The sequence below is a fragment of the Crocodylus siamensis genome, chromosome 3, assembly GCF_052110815.1.
Source record: "Crocodylus siamensis isolate JL-2025a chromosome 3, ASM5211081v1, whole genome shotgun sequence".
NCBI lineage: Eukaryota > Metazoa > Chordata > Crocodylia > Crocodylidae > Crocodylus > Crocodylus siamensis.
In genome coordinates, this window is record NC_143397.1 from 170,598,915 (window position 1) to 170,621,067 (window position 22,153).

The 22,153-nt window shown below is 43.0% G+C and overlaps 1 protein-coding gene across 5 annotated transcripts in view; it reads left to right on the forward strand.

Annotated features, from left to right (window-relative positions):
* The window catches only part of DLGAP1 (DLG associated protein 1), a 698,746-nt gene that overhangs the window by 129,308 nt on the left and 547,285 nt on the right, over positions 1-22,153 (forward strand). For 3 of the 5 annotated variants that reach the window (XM_090039733.1, XM_090039734.1, XM_090039736.1), the window contains one exon: positions 13,273-13,427. The gene's annotated coding sequence lies outside the window, so the exon portion shown is untranslated. Of the gene's footprint in view, positions 1-13,272; positions 13,428-18,973; positions 19,134-22,153 lie in introns of all 5 variants that reach the window. The other 2 variants (XM_090039737.1, XM_090039735.1) reach the window with 2 other exon arrangements.

Below are 22,153 nucleotides of genomic sequence, written 5' to 3' on the forward strand. Positions count from 1 at the left end.
AGGGATGAAGGGTCAGCTGACCCTGGCTGGCAGGGAGTGGGCATCTGGCTAGGCTCAATTGGAGGGTTCTGGCCATCTGTCTGCCCCAGTGCTCTGTGGCAGGCCAGATGAGTGGCTCTGCCAGGTAGGCTGAGGCCCCAGGTTCAAGGCTACAGCTGACAATTATGATGGCAGGAAAGCATGTAGTAGACCAAGAGTAGCCAAAATATGGATCTGGCCTGCCGAGGGCGCTGCCTGGCCCATGGTGCATCCTGCTGTGCCCTGGCATGCAGCGAGGTTGGGGAAGCTCCATGACTGGACTCCATTTCTAGGCTGGCCCCACAGCTGGCCCTGGCTCTGTGGAGACTGGTGGGTACCTGCTTCCTCCAGACCCACCTCAACTGGAGTGGACCAGCTCCAGATCAGCCAGGACCCACACTCACAGCCCTGGGCCTGGTCCAGACCCTTCTGCTCATGATGAGCAGTGGCAATGGTGGTGACCAGGCAGAAGCTACTACTAGGTGCGGGGGAAAAATGGCCACTTCTTCCCTCACTGCTGCTGGGTCCTTCTTGCTGTAGCCACCTGAAGCCTGCACCCAGGCTGCCCTGCAGCACCTCTCTGCCACCACCTCCAGGCAGCAGCAGTGGCAGTGGAGAGGAGCTGCAAAGCACGGACTCCAGGCAGCTGCAGCAAGAAGGGCCCAGTAGCAGTGGCTATTTTTTTACCCATGCCCAGCAGCAGCTTCTGCCTGGTTGCCACCACAGCTTGTTGTGTGCTGGCCAGTCCAGAGGAAGCGCAGGGCTGGCCAGGGTCAGGGCTGTGCATGTGGGTACCAGCTAGTTTAGAGCTGGACCACTCTGGCCAGGGTGAGTCTGGAGTGGGTGCGGGCTGGGGTTGGGGCTCAGGCTGTTAACTCAGCTGGTGCTGGGTGCTGGTGGTGGTAGCAGGGAGGAGATGCAGGGTGCATGGGCTGCAGGCTGTTCTGGGGGGGGAGACGAGGGTGCTGACTGGCCTGAGACAGCTCCCCAAAATTGCCTGTGTGGCCCACAGGCCCAAATAATTTTCTGCCCCTGTAATATTTAGTCCAAAAAGGCCCATGAGAACACCCACATTGGCCCCTTCTATATATCACAGCCACAAAGCATCCTTATTACAAAACTTGGGTACCTGGATGCAGAAACAAGTAAATAAAAAGCTCTACAAGAACAACAATAATATCCAGACCCTCAAACATACAGTGTCTCACAGGAACAGAGAAAAAAGTGCTAGCTCCACAATGTCAGGAAGTTTGTTAGGTAAAAATATACGAACATAATGGTTCTTGCCAATCTGACCTAGAGAAGATTCCTTGCTGTTCTCAAATTTGACAATCCATTAGCCCTGAGCATGAACAAGGTATACCAGCCACAAACTAAGAGTTTTCTGAGTACCCCAAAATCACCATTACTCTTGAGCAAGTCTCCCATAATAATTCAATAACTTATGCCACAGAGGAAGGCAAAAAGACACTCCCATAAACCAGGAAGCATGTTCAGGGAGAAAATAAAAATGCTTTCTGTCTTATGCAGGTGATAGGCAGAAGCTCTGAAACATAGAATTTACATAATACCTTATCAAACACTGTCTCTTGAGCCATCAATAGTGTTATCCCTGGATACAAAGTATTCTACATCTCTTCAGTAATTTCTCCCTGACTGAGGAAATACCCAATGTCCTATCACAAATATTTCCCATGGGACCCCAGAGAGTGGGAGAATGCTTTTCATCCCATCATTAATAGGTCCTCAGCTACTGTCCTCTTGGTGATGAGCTCCATGTGCCATTATTAGTGTTCCCCCCAGAAATGGGAAAGGTTCGATATCCCAATAGCTATGCTCTGTATCTCATCTCTGACCTCTCAGAAAAAGTGTGACCTGTGTTTTACTACTACTTCAGGGGTGGGCAGTTTTTTGAGTTGGCAGGCCACTTAATGAGTTTTGGTGACCTGTCAGGGGCCACACCTCTCTCTCCCTCTCTCCCTTCCTCCTTCCCTCCTTCCCTCCTAGGGCTACAACCAGTGTGGAAGCCTGAACCCACCTGCAGCATTAGCACATCTCTCCCCTCCCAGCATCTGAAGTCCACCCACCTGCGGCTTTAGCATACCCCAGACCACACCTGAGTTTGGACCTGGCAGCTGCTGGCTCCGTCCGCTGCCCAAACATGGCCAGCATCTTCTGGATTGGGGCAAGGGCAGGGAAGGGCAATGCTACAGCTGCAAGCTGCAACCAATGTGGAAGCTGAGCCCTCCTGTGGATGTAGCATACCTCCCTCCTCCCACCCTGCACACAGAACTCTAGCCATGAAGCTGCCAGCCACGTTTGGATAATGGGTGGGTCTGGACTTGAGGTGGGGGCGGGGTGAAGGTGCAGGGCGTACAGCAACTGTGGGCAGGTTCCTGCTTCTACCATGCTGGTGCAGCCCTGGCCCAGAGAGGGAGAGCGCCCAGCATGCTTGAAGCAGCCCTGACCACGCAGCACCACACCGCTGCCAGCACTGCTGCCCACCCATGGGCTGAATCCAGTCAGTTGGTGGGCTAGATATGGCCCGTGGGTTGTATTTTGCTCACCCTTTACTACCTCCTGTTCTGTCAATAGTATCCTCACTAAAAGAAGCAATCTTCTGTCCCTGCCATTGTGTACTGCCCAAAAAATAAACTGTTTTGTATCCCATGAATAATTTCCCTCTGGAGGCACAAGACCTGCATGTCTTAGCAGTAGTCGTCCACTTGAAATGATTTTGGTTTTTCACAATCTTTTTCAGCCTGCTGTTTTAAATGTTTTTAAAGGATGTAATACAATAATAAGGATGGGAATGCTGATTAATGGTTAGAGACAGGGTTGTAGAGCCATGACTACCTGGTACTATTTTACTGTGTCATTGAAATGAAACAGAAATCTTTCAAAACCAAGAGGCAGCTAGAATAGACAACAGTCTGGTGTTAGACTACTCGCCTGATGCATGTTCAGGTTCCTGCTTTGAAACTGGATTTGGATCCAAGGTAGTTAGGTGTGTTAGTCTGAAGTCAGGCAGAAGGCAGGGCAGGGCGGTACCTTAGAGACTGAATTGTTCAGAGAGGCATAAGCTTTTATAAGCCATGCCGTTTCTCTGTATTTCCAGAGAGTGCTGTAACTACCACACTACTGGCTACTTTGAGGATGGAGGAAGGGTGTCCCCATTCTTTTTTAATTTCAAAAGATTCTTTTTTTTTTCCATTTTGGTGTGGCACGATAAACTATTTTAAATTTTGGAACATTTTGCTCAATTTTATTTTCCATTAAGACCTTTGTTTTCTGGCAATGCCTTATATGTACCCGTGCATTTTAGATAGAGCAAAGCTTTCCTTCAGTTCTAATTCACAGGTTATAACAAATGTTGTAGCACCCTGTCTTTGTTGTTGTTCACACAAACATTAAACTTAGGGCTTTGTCACCGGTTACTTTAACCATCATAAAGACACTTAAAATGAAACTGTTCACTTGTTAAAGGGTATTAAACTGGCATAAGTACCCTCTACATGTTTTAATGATAAGCCACTCTAAAGGAGGTTAATTTTGGAAATATTTTACCCATGCCATTCCAGGGTATTGTCTGAATAGTCAGGGGAGGTAAAACACTTCACTTTCTCATTCCTTCAGCATCCCAGGATGCACAGCTCCTAGCAACACTATTCATTCCCATCCTCACATTCTGGTGGTTGTCCCCCCCACCCCATTGAGACCAAGTGTTCTGAGCAGCTTAGTTGCAGAGAGTCCATAGAACTGGGGAAGCCTGCTTCCTTCCCCTGGCCACATGGTATTACTGTTGGGAGGCTCAGTTTTGGTGACACCAGAGAGCCCCGAGGAAGTGTGCTTCCCTGAGGCTCTCTGGTTTAGTTGAGCTGCAGCTGTGCGCTGAGAGCAGAGCCACCACCACAGCAGTTTCAGCGAGACCAGAGAATGCAGAGGAAACAGCTTCCCTGGGTCTCTCTAGTCTTACCAAGGCACAGTGGCTTTGCACTGACAGTGGGGCTGCCAGAGCTTAAGCTAGTTAAGTAAGTACTGATAGAATCATTAGAAATTCAGCTGATGGTTATGAAGTTGCACTGGTCTTTTAATAGGCATATTGGGCAACTGGTGAGCTGCATGTGTCACAGTAACCCGTCTACTATTGTGCTTCACGGTGATCACTGAGGAGGATAAGAAATCATGGCTCAGAACAACCACACATGCCCATGATATGAGTGGCAGCACCAGACAGCAGCGATTCATTCCCTTGATGCTCAAATTGCCAGCGTCCAGAGGAGAAGGGATTAGTTTTAAACAAGAAATGTTTTATCCAACTGAGAATGTGGACATTATAGAGCTGTTAATCAGGGCACTCGGCCTGAAAGTGGATTCAACTGTAGGATTTAGTGTAGAGGGAAACTGGAATTAGACTTTGAAGTGGTTGAGAATTGTAGGTAGTAGATTGAATTGCGTATTTTAGGTACTCCTCAAATTGCACCTAGGAAAATTTCACTCTGCAAATGCTAATGAAATGTTTGCATGGTTTGGTATTTTCTTCAAATGACATCCCCCTCAGTACCACTACTGAAGCTGTAAAACAGGCAGTTTAATTTGCTATGTGTTTTTTGCAGTACTATCACTTCAGGCTGTTGTTTTACTAAATCTTATAAATTAAGCCGAGTCCAGCCTAGTCACTAGCTAGGAAAACTCAAAGGAAAACCTGGATGCCCCTAGGCAGTTATATTGGTGATTTTAGCAGATGGTGATCTTTCCTCCTAATTGCTACTGAATGTCGGGTCACAGCCTCAAACCAGGAGCCTCAGGCTGGCCAGTGCAACCATTTGTCTCAGCTTTCTGCCCTTCAGCTGATCACCTGGACTGGTCAAGGGTAACTTGAAGCCTCCAGCAGGGCTTTAACTCTCTTCCCACTCATTGTCACTGGAGAGGCCAGCTGGAGTCAACTGACTCTCCCCTTCATCCCCTTAAAGCTTTAAGACAGAACAGGAAGTGTCTGAGCAACAGGGCTTATACCTGATCTATGACCCATCCCCGATCCTCTGACTTGACCCAAACTTCCCTCTCTGATTGACCTCTCAGCTCCCTGACCCTGCCTGTCCCCAGATTGCCCACCTTGATCCCTGAGTGGTCCCAGACCCAGCTGTCCACATCCCATCATGATACCAAACTATATCTGAGCTAGGTATTAAGGACGTTATACTGCTGGAATTGGGTGTAACACACTACAGTTTGCACATGTTAACTCTCATTTCCCTGGTAGGTGGTATTAAATTTAGCACATGCTACGAGCTGTCACACTTAGGGTTACAGCTCTGACTTGCTGCAAGAGTGTAGGCAAACGGGGGCATGGCTAGGAGCTGCCAAATTTGCTTTATGGCTCTCCAGCAGTTCTTGCTCACTTGTGGCTCCCTGGCAACTCCCTGCTCACCACCCCCTCCTCTGGCTCCCTACTCACTTGCCATTGCCTGGCTTTCCTCTGGTCTTTGTCAGTCTGGGGCAGTAGAGTTCTGGATGATAGATTGTCTGGGGGGGGCACGCTGGGGGCAGTGCATACTGGGATACTGGGAAGACTGCAGATTGCTGGTATTGGTCACATGGAGCAGACTGATGTTACTGCAACATGAGCTGCCTAACACCAGCTAGAGATAACCCTTGCCTGAAAAGATGCAACTTTGAGGCTCTCAGGCCATGTCCAGACAAGTGGAAATCTTTGTTTCCACACCTTGTTCCACTGTTGTCCCTGGGGAGCACCTGTGCCATGTGCACTCTAGTGCACGGCTAGTTACCCTGGGTAGGCTAGGTGAGGCTTAGGCCAGCAACTGTGCTGGCCCCAACAGCCTTAGCTGGGGTTCTGGGTGCCTCAGGGAGCTGCAGCTGCAGCACTCCTGCATCAGGGAGCCTGGCTGGCAGCCAGAGTGTGGCTCTGGCTGACCAGGCTTTGGTTTTGGGTGGTGTGTTCTGCTGCCATGTGCACCGCCCCTTTGTTTTGGCATGGGTTTTTTTTGACCATGGGATCTCCCAGTCTCATGTTCTACAAGGCAGCAGCACGGGGTGCTGCAGGTAGGTCTGTGGCACCGCAATCCACACATCTCCACTTTTCTAGATGAGGCCTCAGAGGGCCTTTTCTTACCTTTTCTTTTCTTACCTTAATATGTGGACGCTCCAATCTTAAGACCATTTAACATGTTGCAATGGTAATAATACCTAGCAATACCCTTTTATATAGATAAGACATAAGGTAAGTTCACATTCATTTATGGTCATTTCAAAACAATTCAAATGATAGGGCCCATATACAGTATATTAGCTTCCTGGTTCAGTGTCAGTTCTATCTACTTGCATTTCTCTCTTTCTCACATGCTCTCTCTCTAATCTAATTTGAACTGTAGCTTGGGAAGCTGATGTGCACTATATATGCTAATACAGGTGTCTGCATTTCACTAGAAAGGGAAATGGTCTTTACCTTAATTTTGTGGTTTGCTTTATCAAGTTTTCAGGTAGATAGGATTTGTTTGTTGTGTCTTTCCTCATTGTTACTTTTCCTTAATTATGTTTAGATGCAGGGACTTATGACTGAAGTTTATACTTTCTTGTCCCTAGTACAGTAATGATATTAGTGGGGTTTTATGCAGGTGCCAGAGTCTATTTGCAAAGAGTTTGTTGAAGGTCTGGGACCTTGATTACAACTGTGTGCCGAAAAAGTTCTCATCACTGTAGCCATAACCATAGTGGAGTCTTTGGCTGTATGGAATGTAAATGAGTGCCTGTGGTTTAGTGTGGTACAAGAATGTGTGCAGTAATACAATACAAATACTAAAATAAATGTAAAAAATGGTCATTATGATAGATTGGTTGAGAACCATGGAAACTTTAATAAAAGCTAAAACTGAAGCTGAAACTCTCAACTGTAATTGCTGTTGTGATATTGCAGATATATTCATAGAAAACTAGGACTGGAGTTTCAGCTCAGGAGACCATCTAGTCTAAGCCTTTATTCAAGGCAGGATCCCTGTCTAAGGTATTTCATCCAAACATTTGCCTGACCTGCTTGTAGAAACTTCTGAGGATTTAGATTTCACAGATTTTCTAGAGTTGGCAACCTGTGGCTCCTGGGCCAGATCTGGCCCAGAAAGCTCTGATATATCCTGGAGGATTGGGAGCATGCAAATGCACGGATCCACTCATCCCCTCTTCAGCACGCTACTCATGAGCCCTCCTTGTTGATCCCTTTGCCCATGCTTGCCATCACTGGAGGTTGGTTGGGTGTCTGCAGCAAGTATAAGAGTAGGCAACTTGAGGTCTTGCAGGAGCCAGGGGGTGCCAATAGCAGGGGGCCAGGTCAAAAGCACCAGCCTGGGGTGAAAAATATTGTTGGCCTATACTCTAGGTATTCTGTTCCAGTGCTTCATTACCCTCATAAGGAGAAAATTCTTCATAATAGCCAACCTAAATTCCCTTGTTGCAATTTGAGATTGATGCTTGTTGTCCTATATATCTTGATTTTAAAAAAGCTTTTGATGTGGTATCCCATGATTATCTCATAGAAAAACTGGCCAACTGCAGCCTCGGCTACATCACAGTCCACTGGCTGGGGAATTGGCTCCAAGGTTGGACCCAGAGAGTGGTAGCTGTTGGAAGTAAATCATCATGGTGCACCGTGACCAGTGGGGTCCTCCAAGGGTCCATCCTTGGGCCTATTCTTTCCAACATCTTCATTAATGATGTGGACATTGGTGTCAGAAGCGAACTGGCCAAGTTTGCTGATGACACAAAACTTTGGGGTAAAGCGTCCACACCCAAGGACAGGATGGTGATCCAGGCCGACCTGGACAGGCTCAGAAAATGAGCAGGTGAAAACCTGATGGCATTCAACACCAAAAAATGTAAGGTACTCCACCTTGGTTAGAAAAACCTGCAGCATGCTTATAGGCTTGGCAGTGCTACACTTTCTAGCACCACGGCTGAAAGGGACTTGGGGGTCATGATTGACCGTAAGATGAATATGCCACCAATGTGATGTTGCAGCCAGTGAAGTGAGCAAAACTCTGGCTTGCATCCATAAATGCTTATCTGGCAAATCCCAGGATGTCATCCTCCTGCTGTACTCAGCCTTGATGAGGCCACAGCTGGAATACTGCATCCAATTCTGGGCTCCACAATTTAAAAAGGATTTGGAGAAGCTTGAGAGAGTGCAGAGGAGAGCCATGCGCATGATCAGAGGGCAGGAGGACAGGCCTTATGATGAGAGGCTGAGAGCTATGGGATTTTTCAGCCTGGAAAAGCACAGGCTCATGGGGGACATGGTGGCTGCCTATAAGTATATAAGGGGTGTACATCAGGATCTAGAGGAATGTCTGTTTACCAGAGCGCCCCATGGAATGACAAGGTCAAATGGTCATAAACTCCTCCAAGACCATTTCAGGCTGGACATAAGGAAGAACTTCTTTACTGTCCGAGCCCCCATGGCCTGGAACAGACTGCTGCCAGAAGTGGTGCAAGCACCTACTCTGGCCTCCTTTAAGAGGCATTTGGATGTTTATCTTGCAGGGTTCCTTTGACCCCAGCTGACTTCTTACCCCTGGAGCAGGGAGCTGGACTCGATGATCTCCCGAGGTCCCTTCCAGCCCTAATGTCTATGAAATCTATGAAGTGATGTGTGCGTATGTATGTTTAGAGAATCCATAAATTGGGTTCACACAGCAAAGCAGATACCCAGTAGCTTAGAAAAAGTCACAATGAAAACATCATTCACAAACTGTTTAAGTTTTTAAAACAGCAGATACTGCAAAACATTGTATTAATGGAGGTCACAGGGAAAACTGGATAATTCATTTGTAATAAGTATTTTCTGAAAGAATTAAATGACACCAAGAAATTCATTCACTCCTCTCTCTCCAATGCATTGTCCCATGTTTCATACTAACAGCAGCTGATTATGGTGGATAAATTCTCTTTCATATTTTATTGATTAACTTATTTCTTCTTTTGCCGTGATGGCTGATTTGGCATATTTTATAACAACTATATAACACAGTATTATGAGATTCTAGTCAGATTTAAAATATAATGTTTAATTACTGAAGGAATGGAAAAAACAAAGAGAGACTGGGATAAATTTTGAGCCACATCATCCAGCAATTCTAAGTAATGGAGGGATAATTATTGCATTTAGAACTCATTTTAATGCACAGATTGCCGTTTCCTCCTTTTTTTGTGTGCATTTCAGATAAGAAGATATTAAAAGAATCATAATGTAAATATCAGTGGATAATTAATAAAAAGACTTTTACCAGAGGAGGAAGGATATTATGCAGTCCACATCAGAGCATGTGTGTGTGGGGGGGGAGGGGTAGAAATATCCAGCTAATAAAGAATTTCTATATTCCTTCTCTGCTTTAGAAAGAGGAGAGCCCCAAAAGGTTTTCCTTCAGGGTTCTTGGACTTTGTGCTAGTCCAAGGAGGGTTCATAACATCTCTGGCCACAGTTATAAATGTTTTCAGTTTCTGCATACTGACCCAAATCTAACTTACACACTTCTTTCCCCCTTTTGATGACATAACATGCTAAGGGAGACAGAAGTTACCTGTATGGATATATATCACAGAAACTAGCAAATAGTAATTAGTAAAAAACTAGGGCATCTGGATAAGAACCCAGTTACAGGCAGTAATATCAGTATCTTTTATCAGTGTTCTCAGGGAAGAATTAGAACAGTTGGTTATTACCTGAAAGTTTATATATTAGGGTGAGAAGCTGTTGGCTACAAAGTACCAACTCATGGGATCATAATAAATTCTAGTTTATTGGACGGGATGTGAAGTTACCAATAAAATCATAAATGCAAACTTTGAGTTATGGGTGGTACTGGTCACCTTAGCGCGCATGTTGATGGTCAGCTTCCTTCAAGGCGGTGTCTTCTCCAGAAGGGGTTTGCCAGCTTGTCCTTCTGTCTCAGTAGGCCAGGTGCTGGATGAGAGGATGCCCCAAGGAGGTCACACTGTACCACTCCATTTATAGAGGTGGGCTACCTGTGACTCCAACGAGAAGGACATGCCCAGGCAAGGACCAGTTCTGTTTGGATGAAGTCATGCTGTTCCAGGTGTCCTCACTGTCCAGTGGGATACAATGGTGGAGTTGCTGGTTTCTATTCTGTTCTTTGTTTCCATGTTGCTGGTTTCTTGGAGTCTTTATCTTTCAAATATTGGGTTTTGTCTCTGGTCCTGGGAGTAGGTATGTGCTTTCAATGCAGGGGCCTGGTCTGGCCATTAAATTGATGGCCCAGTCATTCAGCAGGAGCTATTTTTAGGCCTGCTACCATTATGTCTCAAGCACTCTCATTCATCCAGGAACCAATTTACATAGGACGGGTAGGTATGAATTATAGTTGCAACGCAGTTATAATAGGGTATGCCCAGGCAAGGGACACAAAATGGAGACTTGACATTACAAGATGGAGACTTGATATTACTTTGGCTAACTTTACAGAAACAGGCCTAAAACATACAATATCAATATAAGACAGTAAACATCAATACAAACATAATAGGAATACAATATAAAACAGTAAAAATCAATAAAAAATAAAACGATTTACAGTGATATATGGACAATATAAAAGGGGCTTGTTACAGTAGTGGCATACAAAACTTGTCCTATGTTTTAACTTAACTATGGCTTATAATAACTACTTATAAGGGATAGAGAGGGCAGAGAAAGAGTCAGAAATGGTTGGGGAACAGCAGGGGAATGTGTTTTTATATTAAAAAAGAAAAAATGGGGGTTTAGCTACAAAGCATGGGGAATGAGGAGGAAGAATTGGAGGTCCTAGTACAGCCAGGGGATTAAGATGTAGTTGGGAAAACACAGATATGGTGTGATAGTTCACATGACTGGAGTACTGCTGTAGATGGATTTAATTTGTTCAGGAACGACAAGCAGAGGAAAAAGAGAAGTGTTCACGTGTTGTCCTATATATAAAGTTTTGTTTGTAGTCATGTTTGGTCTAAGGAAATAGGCAGACAAGGTTCTTTGGGTAGATGTGATATCTTTTATTAGACCAACTAAATAGTTGGAAGAATTGTTCTTTGCAAGCTTTTTGGAACAAACACCCTTCTTTAGGCATAGGGAGAGTTTTGAGTATAGTAGTCATTGCGTATCCTTCCTATAACACCAGCTTTCACCTCTAATAGCAGACAGGATACTCACCACAGTTTCCACCTGATTTCCATGTAAATAAGATAGCAGAGTTTAATGAGATGTTGAAGATGCAACAGACATTATTTGATGTTCATAAATTGACTCAGTATTAACAGGATGTATAAACAGGATGCAGGCATGATTATTTCCCAAAATATGACATTATAGAAATGCATAAGTTGGGGGAAACAGCACCACATTCAGAAGTTTCTAAGTTTGAGGACTGCTGCCATTGGCGATGCGTAGGGGGTGCATGTGCATGAGACTGGCGGTGCACCCCCTGCAAAAAGTGCTGTTGACACTGCCAGCGCCACCTGTGGGCAGTCACAGCTCGCCACCTGCCTCTCGCCGCTGCTGCTGCTGGTGGTGTCTGTAGGTGGTTGCCGATAGCTGGTTGGCACTCACTACCCTCCCCCCGCTGCTGATGCCACTGCAGCTGCCTGTGGGAGCTCCCCACTCACCACCATGCTCCCGCTGCCGACACTGCCACCGCCGCCTGCGGGCGGTCACCATACCCACCCAGCCACCAGGGGCACGTGGTATTCATGACTGCTGCAGTAGAATTATGATCAAACAGGCTGCCTAGATTCAGACCAGTAGATATTCATTGCTGGATTGTACAGATTTTGCCTTTTAAATCTATAACGGCAGAAAATGTGGTGTTGTGGGTTTTTTTGTAAAAACATGACTACAGATTCAAGCTGTATTTAACATAAAGCACAATAGCAAAAATATCTATTTGAAGCTGTATCTATAGCTATGGTTGTTTTCCACTTCTTGACTTTTTTTCTCTCTTTAGATGTAGCACAACAGAGACACTGATCTTCAAAATAATACCAGAAATAGAACATACATCCATATGAAAAAGTAAAAAAAAAAAGCCTTAGTTTTGTGGTAACCACATAGTATTCACACAGAAAGCTTACCCTAAGGATCTTTGTAATAACTTGATTGTAAATAAATTGTTGGCTCATGACTTGCTTATACCAGTAGGCTGAAGAATCTAGACTAGAGGCTATTCAACAAATGATTTAACAAAAGCAAATAGGGAGAGCAGAGAAACTTCAAAGAACAATGCACATATACTGTAGCTGTGAATACGTGCTATGGTCTTAGTTTTTGCTTACGTAACACATTTCCTTGGTTTCACAGTCTCATGAATTTCAGTGGAAACCAGTCCATTTATGCAAGGATGGAATTTAGCCCTTCAATTATTTTTTTAAAGGATATTATCCAATGCCCAAATCACACAACTAAAAATATTGCCTGGCTTGTCCCAAATATATACATGTATACACACATGGCTTTATATAGATATATATACACGCACATTTATACATCTGTGTGTATGTGTGTGTCTATATGTACAGATGTTTTCGGGACACAGCAGGCAGTATTGTTAGTATTATGTTGTATATATATCATATTTTTAGTGGAAAAAAAAAATCCTAATCCTTCAAGTTTTTTCATAAGTTTCCCTGTTCGTATCAAATGCTTTTTTTTTCAAAATCTTACCTTTGTTTATTTTATCATTAATTACCTAGTTCTGTAAACATCTAATAAAAAAGGCCTTGTTGCTGAAATGTTCAGATATGATATGCTTTAATTATCCACATGGATAAGTATAGTATAAATATCTAGATGTGGATCAAGAGTTTCTTGATTCAGCAAAGAATGGCAGTGCATTGTTAAATGTGACAGGCAAGAGTTTGTGTGTAATGTCTTTTATTGGGCCAGCTACATGATTGGGATAGATTTATTTGATTGATAGGTAGATAACTCTACCTTGGGATAGATTTAGACAAGCTTTCAGGTATCACAGTACCCTTTCTCATGTCACATTATTAGATGTCATTCACATACATCAATGGCTGCTGCTTTGCTATTTAGTTTGACATTCTTTAATACTTTTAATGAAATACTCTTCCAGATTTTGGAATCATATATGTCTTAATGACATCCTTTTGTAGTTTCAAATTAAGTTGTAGTTATCTAATCTCTTTTTGTTTCAATTGATTCTGTGTATTTATATTTTTTTCCTTTTATTTCTTTAGCAGGCACCATTCCTAGGAGACCACAAGGATCGTTATTGTTCAGGATTTCAAAGAGCCATCATTTATGTTTGTGGACACAAGTGAATGGACAATGGTGCCCCAATCATCTGTTCAAGCTGTTTGAAAGAAAGGCTTCTGTACAAATGGCATGAAAGGTAATTTAACCTCAGAAGATCCCTTGGAGAGCTTTATTTCTACTTAATATCTTATTCTTTCCCTTCCTTAAACAAACAAACAAACAAAAAACCCCTCCAAACCCAAAACTTCATAGATTCTCAGTTTGAAGAGCTGTTAATCATACTAGCTGGTTCTGGTTGCTAAGTAAAAAAAGGTTTATTTCTTCTAAGTAGAAAAGAGCTTTTTGAGATAAATGGGAGATGTCTTATAAGTGGTCTGCTTGCTGTAGGGGGTCATTGTGTTTAATGATTTGTTTCTTAAAACTGAAGTAGTAAGTAATCAGGAAGTGCTGAGTAGTGGCGTGGAAGATATACACTTTCATCATGTTGAATCCCTGTTAGCCATGACACTATTGTTATCCAAGTAAAGCATTCAGTATACTCTTAAAGTAAGGGAAGCTTTCTCTGGTGATGGAAAAGAATGCCCTTTATGCTGTCATGAAAATTATGAATTCTCTCTTAGGCTGTTCTACTTTTCCCTACCATCATCAAGTAATAGTTTTGCAATCTAGTCTTGTATCCCCAGCTGACCTAAACTAACATATTTTATAAGCTGAATCCACCTTCAGTTCATCTCAGTAGAGGATCTAAAATAGTAAGAGTTAAATCTCTACAGTAATAGTAAGAGGGGAAGATGGGATGTTTCCTTTTCAAACATAAGTAAGTGTTTCAGGGACAGGGAAGAAGAGACAGATTGTGAGCTCATTGGATGTAAACTGGTGCCTCTTTGTTGATTACAGTGGTTAACAGTATTGTCAGCAGAAGGTGGCTTCAGTTTTGTGAGGCATACCACAAAAAATATACTCCAACCTTAACCTCTTTCCCTATTAAGATGTTTCTTTTCTAGCACCCTCTATTCCTAATTTACTGAATTTCCGCTGCAACATATTAGAACAGTCTCTCTCTCTTTCCTTCCTGTCTCTTATTTCCTTACATCTTTTCTTCTGCATAGATCTGAATCTACACTGAGATTTGAGGAAAGTAATGCTGGAAGGCTGGTATCCCTTCTGGAGCAGGATTAAGGTGGCAGTAAAAGTAGTTTGAAATATGGGGGTTGTAGAGTTGAACTATTATGTGCTGTTGGAAACCTCATTTTTCATTTATTTTAAAGTTGTGCCTTACATTATGTTTAGACAAATCTTAATTGCTGTACAACTCAGTGGGGTTTTTGTATTCATTTCTCTGTGTTTCTTAAAGCATTTTAAACAATACAGGGTTTTCTTTAGATAGATCTTGTTCTGCAGCAAAGGAGCTGCTCTTATGTTAAGGATCTTGCTCATAATTAAACATTTCCATTAGTTCAACAGCTCAGCTCCTCAAAATACAAGTGAATTTTTTACTTGGGTTCACTAACCTAAATTAGCTAACATGAGTTAAAGTGTCTGTGAAGGCAAGGTACCTTGCAGGTTATTAAGCTGAGATAAAACTTAGGTACCACGGCCTGAAAAACTGCTACTTTTGTAACATGTCTTCGATTTAAGACTTTAAGTCACAAAAATGGGTGATAAGGAGAAGGACCCTCCTATTTTATGCATTAATGTATTTTCATGAATGTGCATCCAGTGAAATAGGATTGTATTTAAACTCACTGGGGGTGTCCAGATGAGTGTGTATGTACCTCTTGTGATGTCTCAAACAGTTTACCAGTTTGAGACACCTCAAGAGGCACGCTAACAATGAAAAAATGTGAAAAAATTTGATACTTGGATTTCCAGAAAAAAGCGGCATAGGGCATGGTTCCCCACCGTGTCCTGAGCAAGTTGGGTCTCAGACGTCCAGAGACACTCTGGTATCCAGCCAGAGCATCTCTGTGGTACCCCCAGCTGCCCTAGCACACTGCTTTTGCATGCAGGGCAAGCAAGAGCAGCATAAGGCTGTGACCCAGGCGCTGTCCTCGGTAAGTAGGGACTGGGGTGGGAGGGATTGGTGGGGGGGCTGTAGATGCATGGGGGTTGTGTGGGGGTGGGAACCTGGTTGGGGGTGTGGGTCCCCCACAGGACCCACAGCCCCCCCACACCAGCAGCGGCTGTGGGGCGCTTAGGGGCCTCTGCAACCAGAGCCCTCAGCAGTGCGGGCCCAGTCACTTTGGAGCCTATGCTGCTTTTCATGGGGCTGGTGTGGCACGCTGTGGAGCCATGTGGCTTCAGGCAGCATCAGGGCCTCTCAAGCTGTCACCCAGGACCTGGCCCCACTTACAGGGACTGTGTGTTGCAACCCCACCCCCATAAACCCTACACCCACCAACAAACTCCCCCAATCCCCCCAAATTGCTTTACATTTGTAAATATATCAGTAAAACATTGCTCAACTGATCTCTCTATGTATAGATAGTGACATTTCATTTTAATAGTGGAAGAAAGCTGTTTTGGGTATTTTAATGAGAGAATTTGGGTTACTTATCAAAGTATTTGCAATTTGTAAACAGGCACACAAGAAACAGGGAACACAAGGATCTCTGCTGGTGAGATAAGTGGTGAGACCTGGGCAGAGGAGGCTGTCAAGGGCCAGCACTGGGGACCCAGCTGGAGAGCAGATGAGGTGTCTGACCTCTAGGCCATTTGGGGCCAAGAGGACATGCTTTGACAGTTCAAAGTGGGCCACAACAAGAAACACATCTTCTGGGCTATAGCTGCCCAGATTACCGAGCAGGGGCACCCCAGCTGGGTCTGGCAGGGGAGCAGCCTTGGGGCCACAGGTCCAAGAGGGCAGCACAGGTGGCAGCACAGGTGACACAGGTGGCAGCAGGTCACAGCCAGATTGCTGCAGTGGGTAGAGGGGGCAGGGGCCACTCCAGGTTAAGGTTGCTTCAGCAGTCCAGCTGGCACAAGGGGCTGTGTCCCCAGATACCAAGTGGTTAGGCCTCAGAAGCTCCTGAGGGTAAGTAGCCCTGAGCTTCTCACCAGGGCAGGTTTTTCTATTGCTGAGGCCAGCACAGGGCAGGTTTTTTATACTGCTGGGGCCAGCACAGGTGCTGGCCCCAGGCTCTAGTTACCCCTACCTGCAGATCTGGGAGGAGCTGTGCAGGGTCCTGCACAGATTTGCCTGAAGTGCCACAGTTTGCCCCACACAAACATGCATGTCCGGGCATGTGTGCTGAGGCAAAAGTCCCTAGTTCAAATTTGTGCCATTCCTCTTTGAGCTGCTGCAAGTGTACATGCCTGCATGTGTGGACGTGCCCATAGGGTGTGTCCAGATGAGCGTGCATGTGCATTTCCCTAGGGATAAGTAGCAGTGGCATGTAGTTGTGCTGCTGCTACTTGTACCTGGGGAACACCTCTGTATGTATGCTCTGCTGCACTGCAAACTGCCCTGGGTGGGGTGAGGGAGGCTGAGGCCAGCACTTGGTTTGGCCTCATCAGCCTTACTTGGGGTTCTGGGAACCTCCTGGGGCTGCGGCGGCAGCGATCCAGGCATATGGAGCCTGGCCAGCAGCTAGAGTGTGACTGGCTCACCAGCCTCTGATTTTGAGTGGCACATGCTACAGCCACATGTACCACCCTGTTTTCTTTTTAACCCTTTTTTTAGATGCTCGGATTTCCTGGTATCTAATTTTGGTTCCAACCTTTTGACTGCATGCGTTTTGCCATGCCTCAAGAGTCTTGCACCTGCACACTCATTTGGATGTGCCCCTAAGTGCCTCTTAGATACCTAATAGCTGGAACAGGATTTGGCCCATTGTGCTTGTCAATGAAAATAAGCAAGTGTCGAATTCCTGCATTAAATGTGAAATATAATGCAACCTTCATAATTACATCACTCCTACTGCACAAAACTGATCCATATTTTGCTTTTCCTTTCCTCTTAAAGAACTCTGAATAAACCCATCTCTTAGATATTTTTAAAAAGATCCAGAAAAGGTGGAACATGACAGATTTGAAAATGTTTTATATAACTTTCAACAAGAAGCAATTTATAGCAACTCAGACTTATGTAACTTTGAACTGAGATTTTTAGTGGCATAATTCAGAGCTGCTTTGGTGCTTTCATGATAATTCAAAGGGATATGCAATCAGTCAATCTATCCAATCTATTTTCAGCATTTCTAAGGAAACCATCATTGTAGTTTCTAGGTGCTAAATCTGAAAGCAAGTGACAGCTTGCCATAAACTTGTATTATGTAGAACATCAAAAAAGAATATGTCTTTATTTGTTTTTAAAGAGAAGGTTGGTCACTCCAGTTGAGAATCTACAATGCTGTCATACATGTGGCCTCTATTATTAAGGAATCTGTATTAATTTTTTAATCGCATTCGGTAAGGTGGGAAAAACTGAATTTGTAAAGGAACGGTGATCTGCTTGGTCTCAGTTAGCCTTTAGGCATATAATATCCTGGAATGTAAGAAACATCAAGCAGGGCTGATTTCATTTCTCCTTAGTTGAAAAAGAGCATGCAGGCGACACATTGGAGCACACTAGATTGGGGATATAATGAAAAGCATGCACTTTGGAAATGAAAATATACCTAGCACTTGAACTACAGCCTAGTATCTAATACATATACCTAAAGAGTATTAAATGATATAATTGAATAATTTATTCAATGAATTTTAGTTATTATTCAAATTATTCGGATATTTTTCATAATATTTGCTTGGTTTATGGAGCTGGATGAATAATTCATGTACACTTACATCGCATAGTTTAATTGAGGGATCATCTACATTTTTCATTATTTACTATGATATATATATTTACTATACTATGATATGGCCACATCAACAAAATAGTTTAATCAAGCAAACATCTTAAATATTCATTTATTAATATTCTACTTATCACCTCATCAGCCCATTAGTAGTTGCTAGACTTGCAATATGCTTACTCTACTTTGCAGCTTGTAGAGTTTAAATACTCCTTGGCAGGGCACACTACCCATTTGGTTCTTTGGAGAAGTAGGAAAAAAATGTTGTTACAAAGCCTGAGGACTTCCCATTTAAGTTCCATGCATAGGATATCTCATATTATCAAAAAAAATATTTTAAAATAGTTTATTGGTTTGTAATCACCGTGTTCAACATAAGACATTTTAAGGGAATTACATTTTTAAAGGTTTGGCCATTTGAATCAAGTATAATTAAAATTTTAAATGGCACTCTGAATAAGGGCTAGTTAAAGAATTTCTTGTAGCTGCTAACATACCAAAACAAAATAAAAAGCACACAAATACTTGGTTAAATGTTTACTTACAGGTAATATCAATATCATTTGTTGTATGATTTACTTTGTGCAATTCCTCTATACTACCTTTTTTGTAATTAACAGTTGTCACCCCACTCTTCCATCTGTTTAAATGAAACAAAATATAACAAGGTAGTTGAATATTGAAGTGTGAAGTGATATAATGAAATAAAACTAATTGAAAAGCAGATTAACAATTCTCTTTGGGCCAAAGTTCAACAGTATTTTAAGCAGGGTTTTTTCTTTTTCAGTTCAGTCTTTGTTTATGTGTCCTGTTTTATAGACTTCTGATAACTTTTGTTCTTCCTCTTTGGATTTTTTCTAATTTATCTACATCTCTCTTAAAGTGCCCTGTCCAAAACTGCACACAGTTATCCAGATGTGATCTTACTAGTGCTGAACAGAATGGAAGAACCACTTCCTCTGATTTGCAGATAAAAGTTGCGGGGTGCCTGGTTGTTTCCAGCAAGAAAAGAGCAACAGTGTTGGGAGATGCAGAGGAATGAGGTATTGTGGAATTAGAAATAGTCTGGAATTATTTGGATGGGTCATTTGGGAATCAGAATTATTTTGAAGAGAAGGGTTAGGGAAAAGATTGTATCAAATTGCCGGCTCACCACTTCCTTTCTATCATCAGTTGCTTGTACCCGGGCCTTCAGTCAGACATGATTCATAGATTTTAAGGCCAGAAGGGATTCTTGCTGTTATAAAATATATTGTGTTTGAATTGTGTATACATTATATTATGTGTGTATGTGTTATATATATAAATATATCAGAGGATGTCTGGAAATTTATTGCTTGAAGACCTATAGCTGTGTGTGAATGAGGCCATGTCTTCTAGGGGAAAAAAATCAATTTTGAAAATAGTCTTTTGTCCCCTTATCCCACATACAGTACTAGAGCCAACCAGCACTAGTTCTGATCCAGTGAGCCCTTTCTTTACCTTGCCTATGTTGTGTTGCACTTAGTTATGTACATATTTACCTTATTTATGCTAATAGAAGATGACTATGATTATAAGATGACTCACAAATAATTAGATTCTGTATATGGAAAATGTATAAATTAGTTATAATATTCCATATATAGAATCTAATTTTTGGAGGCTTCCCTTGAATTTGTCTCTTTCCCACTGCTGCAGCAGGGAAAATAAATCTGGGGGTCAAGTAGACATTTGCTTTCTGCTTTGTCCTAGCTTTTTCCCCTGACATCCCCCTCTCCCTCTTTTTTACTGTCCAACTCTGCACTCTCTGAACCTGTGGAAATGAGCTAATTTGAAAGCAATAACCTTGGAGGTAAACATGGCTATAGCAATTTGCATATAGTGCAGTTTGCATTGCTGCATTGCATATAGTGCAATTTGCATTGCTGCACATAGTTTATTCAGAATTAATGCATGTTCCCTTTTTTTGAAACTGCTGCAAGTTTTAACACAGATTTAGCACATGGACACACGTGAGCAGCACTTTGGCACCTACATATATATTGTACAAACTGGGTGCATCTATACATAAAATTAATACAAATGAATAAACTCTGGTGCATATTGTGCCAGAGTTTATTGTTCCCAGGTGTCAGCTTGCCAGCCCAGAGCTTCTCTCTGGGTCAACATGCTGTGAAGGGGTTAGATGGGGCATGAGGGTGCTCCAGTGTGGGGCTAATTCACAGGCACCGAAGCACCTTCACGCTCTAGCCAGCACCATCTGCGTCTAACACATGCATTGCTGCACCCTCAAAAATACCACTGAAAGATAGTACTTGTATTTACTAAGCTGTAGCAGAGTTAATTATTTTCCTGTAGTTTAATAAGGCCACACATGTAGATGTTGAGAATTTACTGTAGAGCTAATTAGGCAGCTCCATAGTAAATTGTATGTTCATATCACAAGTCCTGGGATGCTCCAAACATTTATATGCAGACGAGACACAGGGCACCCTGGTATGGTTTCATCTCATAGAGGGTTGAGCCACAATAATTACATGCAACAGGCTGAGAGAGTGTGCAGTAGAGGGATTCTGGGTGAACTGTATGCAATGTTGTGGCTCACCATGACACAAAATACTGTAGTGTTAGCTGTGAGGGGAACTGTACTTAATGTGTGCTACTATATGTCTTATTCAGATGGGCTACACTAACATATTCTTGTGGTAGGTTCTCATTAGGATGTTGCCAACATTGCCTAATGTGGGCCACATGTTTTACAGTCATGCTTGGTATTGGCTGCATTTAATCAACTTTATAGTTGCTTTTCATTGCTGAGTGCATGCTGCTTTTGGCAGTTTAATGATGGACAGTGCATTTAGTGAGCATTTTGTTGTATATGATATGAGAGAAGAGGCTATTTCCCCCATGCTAACTGGTGGGTGGAAAGAACCTCATCTTGTATTTGAGTAAATATGGGAAGTACTTGTTGAGAGTGAGTCAATTGTTCCTACCTTAGCCAGATCATAGTCATTCAGTAATAGTATTTCCAGTTGTGTACATTCTTTAATTCCTTGAAGTGTTTTGTGGATAAACATCCAAGGAAGTACCTGGAAGAGAACATCTACCTGGTTCTCTGTTAGGAATAAAGTTAAAATATAAGTCTATAGTTTATGTATATTCTTATTAAAACTGCTATGCCTCTTTATAATTGAACCTTATAGTGGCTTGATGATTGAGGTATTTAGTATTATGAAAACATTTACCATCTATCAAAGGGCATCTTTCTAGTCAGGATTTGTAGCTACTGGAGCTGTCTAACTTTTCTCAACTCAGCCTTTGTAATTTCCGGTTCAGAAATGATTACTGAGCTGCCAACTCCATTTTTCAGGACCTTCTATGATTGATTCCTTTATATTAACAGTAAAACATTCTAGAAGAAAGGGAGGGTTATCGCATAATACAAATACTTTGGGATTCTTTTATGTTAATGAAATTGCAGTGCAGTGGATTTAGGATAATGTATTAAGAAAAAACAGGCACTTGTTTTCAAAAAGGTCAAGAGGGAATTTTGCCTGCAGTCAGATTGACAGGGACTCAGGGAGGGGCAGGAATTGCTTTCTTTGGTAGTGGGATGTTGCTCTCTTCTTTAGATTTCTTGAGCATACTTTAACAAGACTTTCAGCAACAGAACACTGGCTGCCAGTGTCCCCCCTGCCTTACTCATGGCAGATTAGGTGCTATGTGTTGTGGTTGTGTGCCAGGGTTGACTGCGTCATTTTAGTAATAGATGAGACAAGGATTTATATGGAATGGTTTAGGGCAGTTGTCTCCAAGCTTTTTATGGTGAAGATCACTTTTTATAAGTAAAGGGCACCACAGAATCTACTGCCCCCACCCCACCCCCCACCTCCCAGACAAGCTGCCCAGGCTCTGACCCCACTCACTCAGCCCAGCCCCCGCGGCAGGGGGTGTGGCTAAGTCCAGTCATGTGTGCCCTGCTGCTGCCAATCATGGAGCCTCTGACAAAGTGTCAGAGGCTCCACAATCAACCAGTCAATCAAGGTCAACTGGTTGGTGACTACTGGTTTAGGGGCTTGGA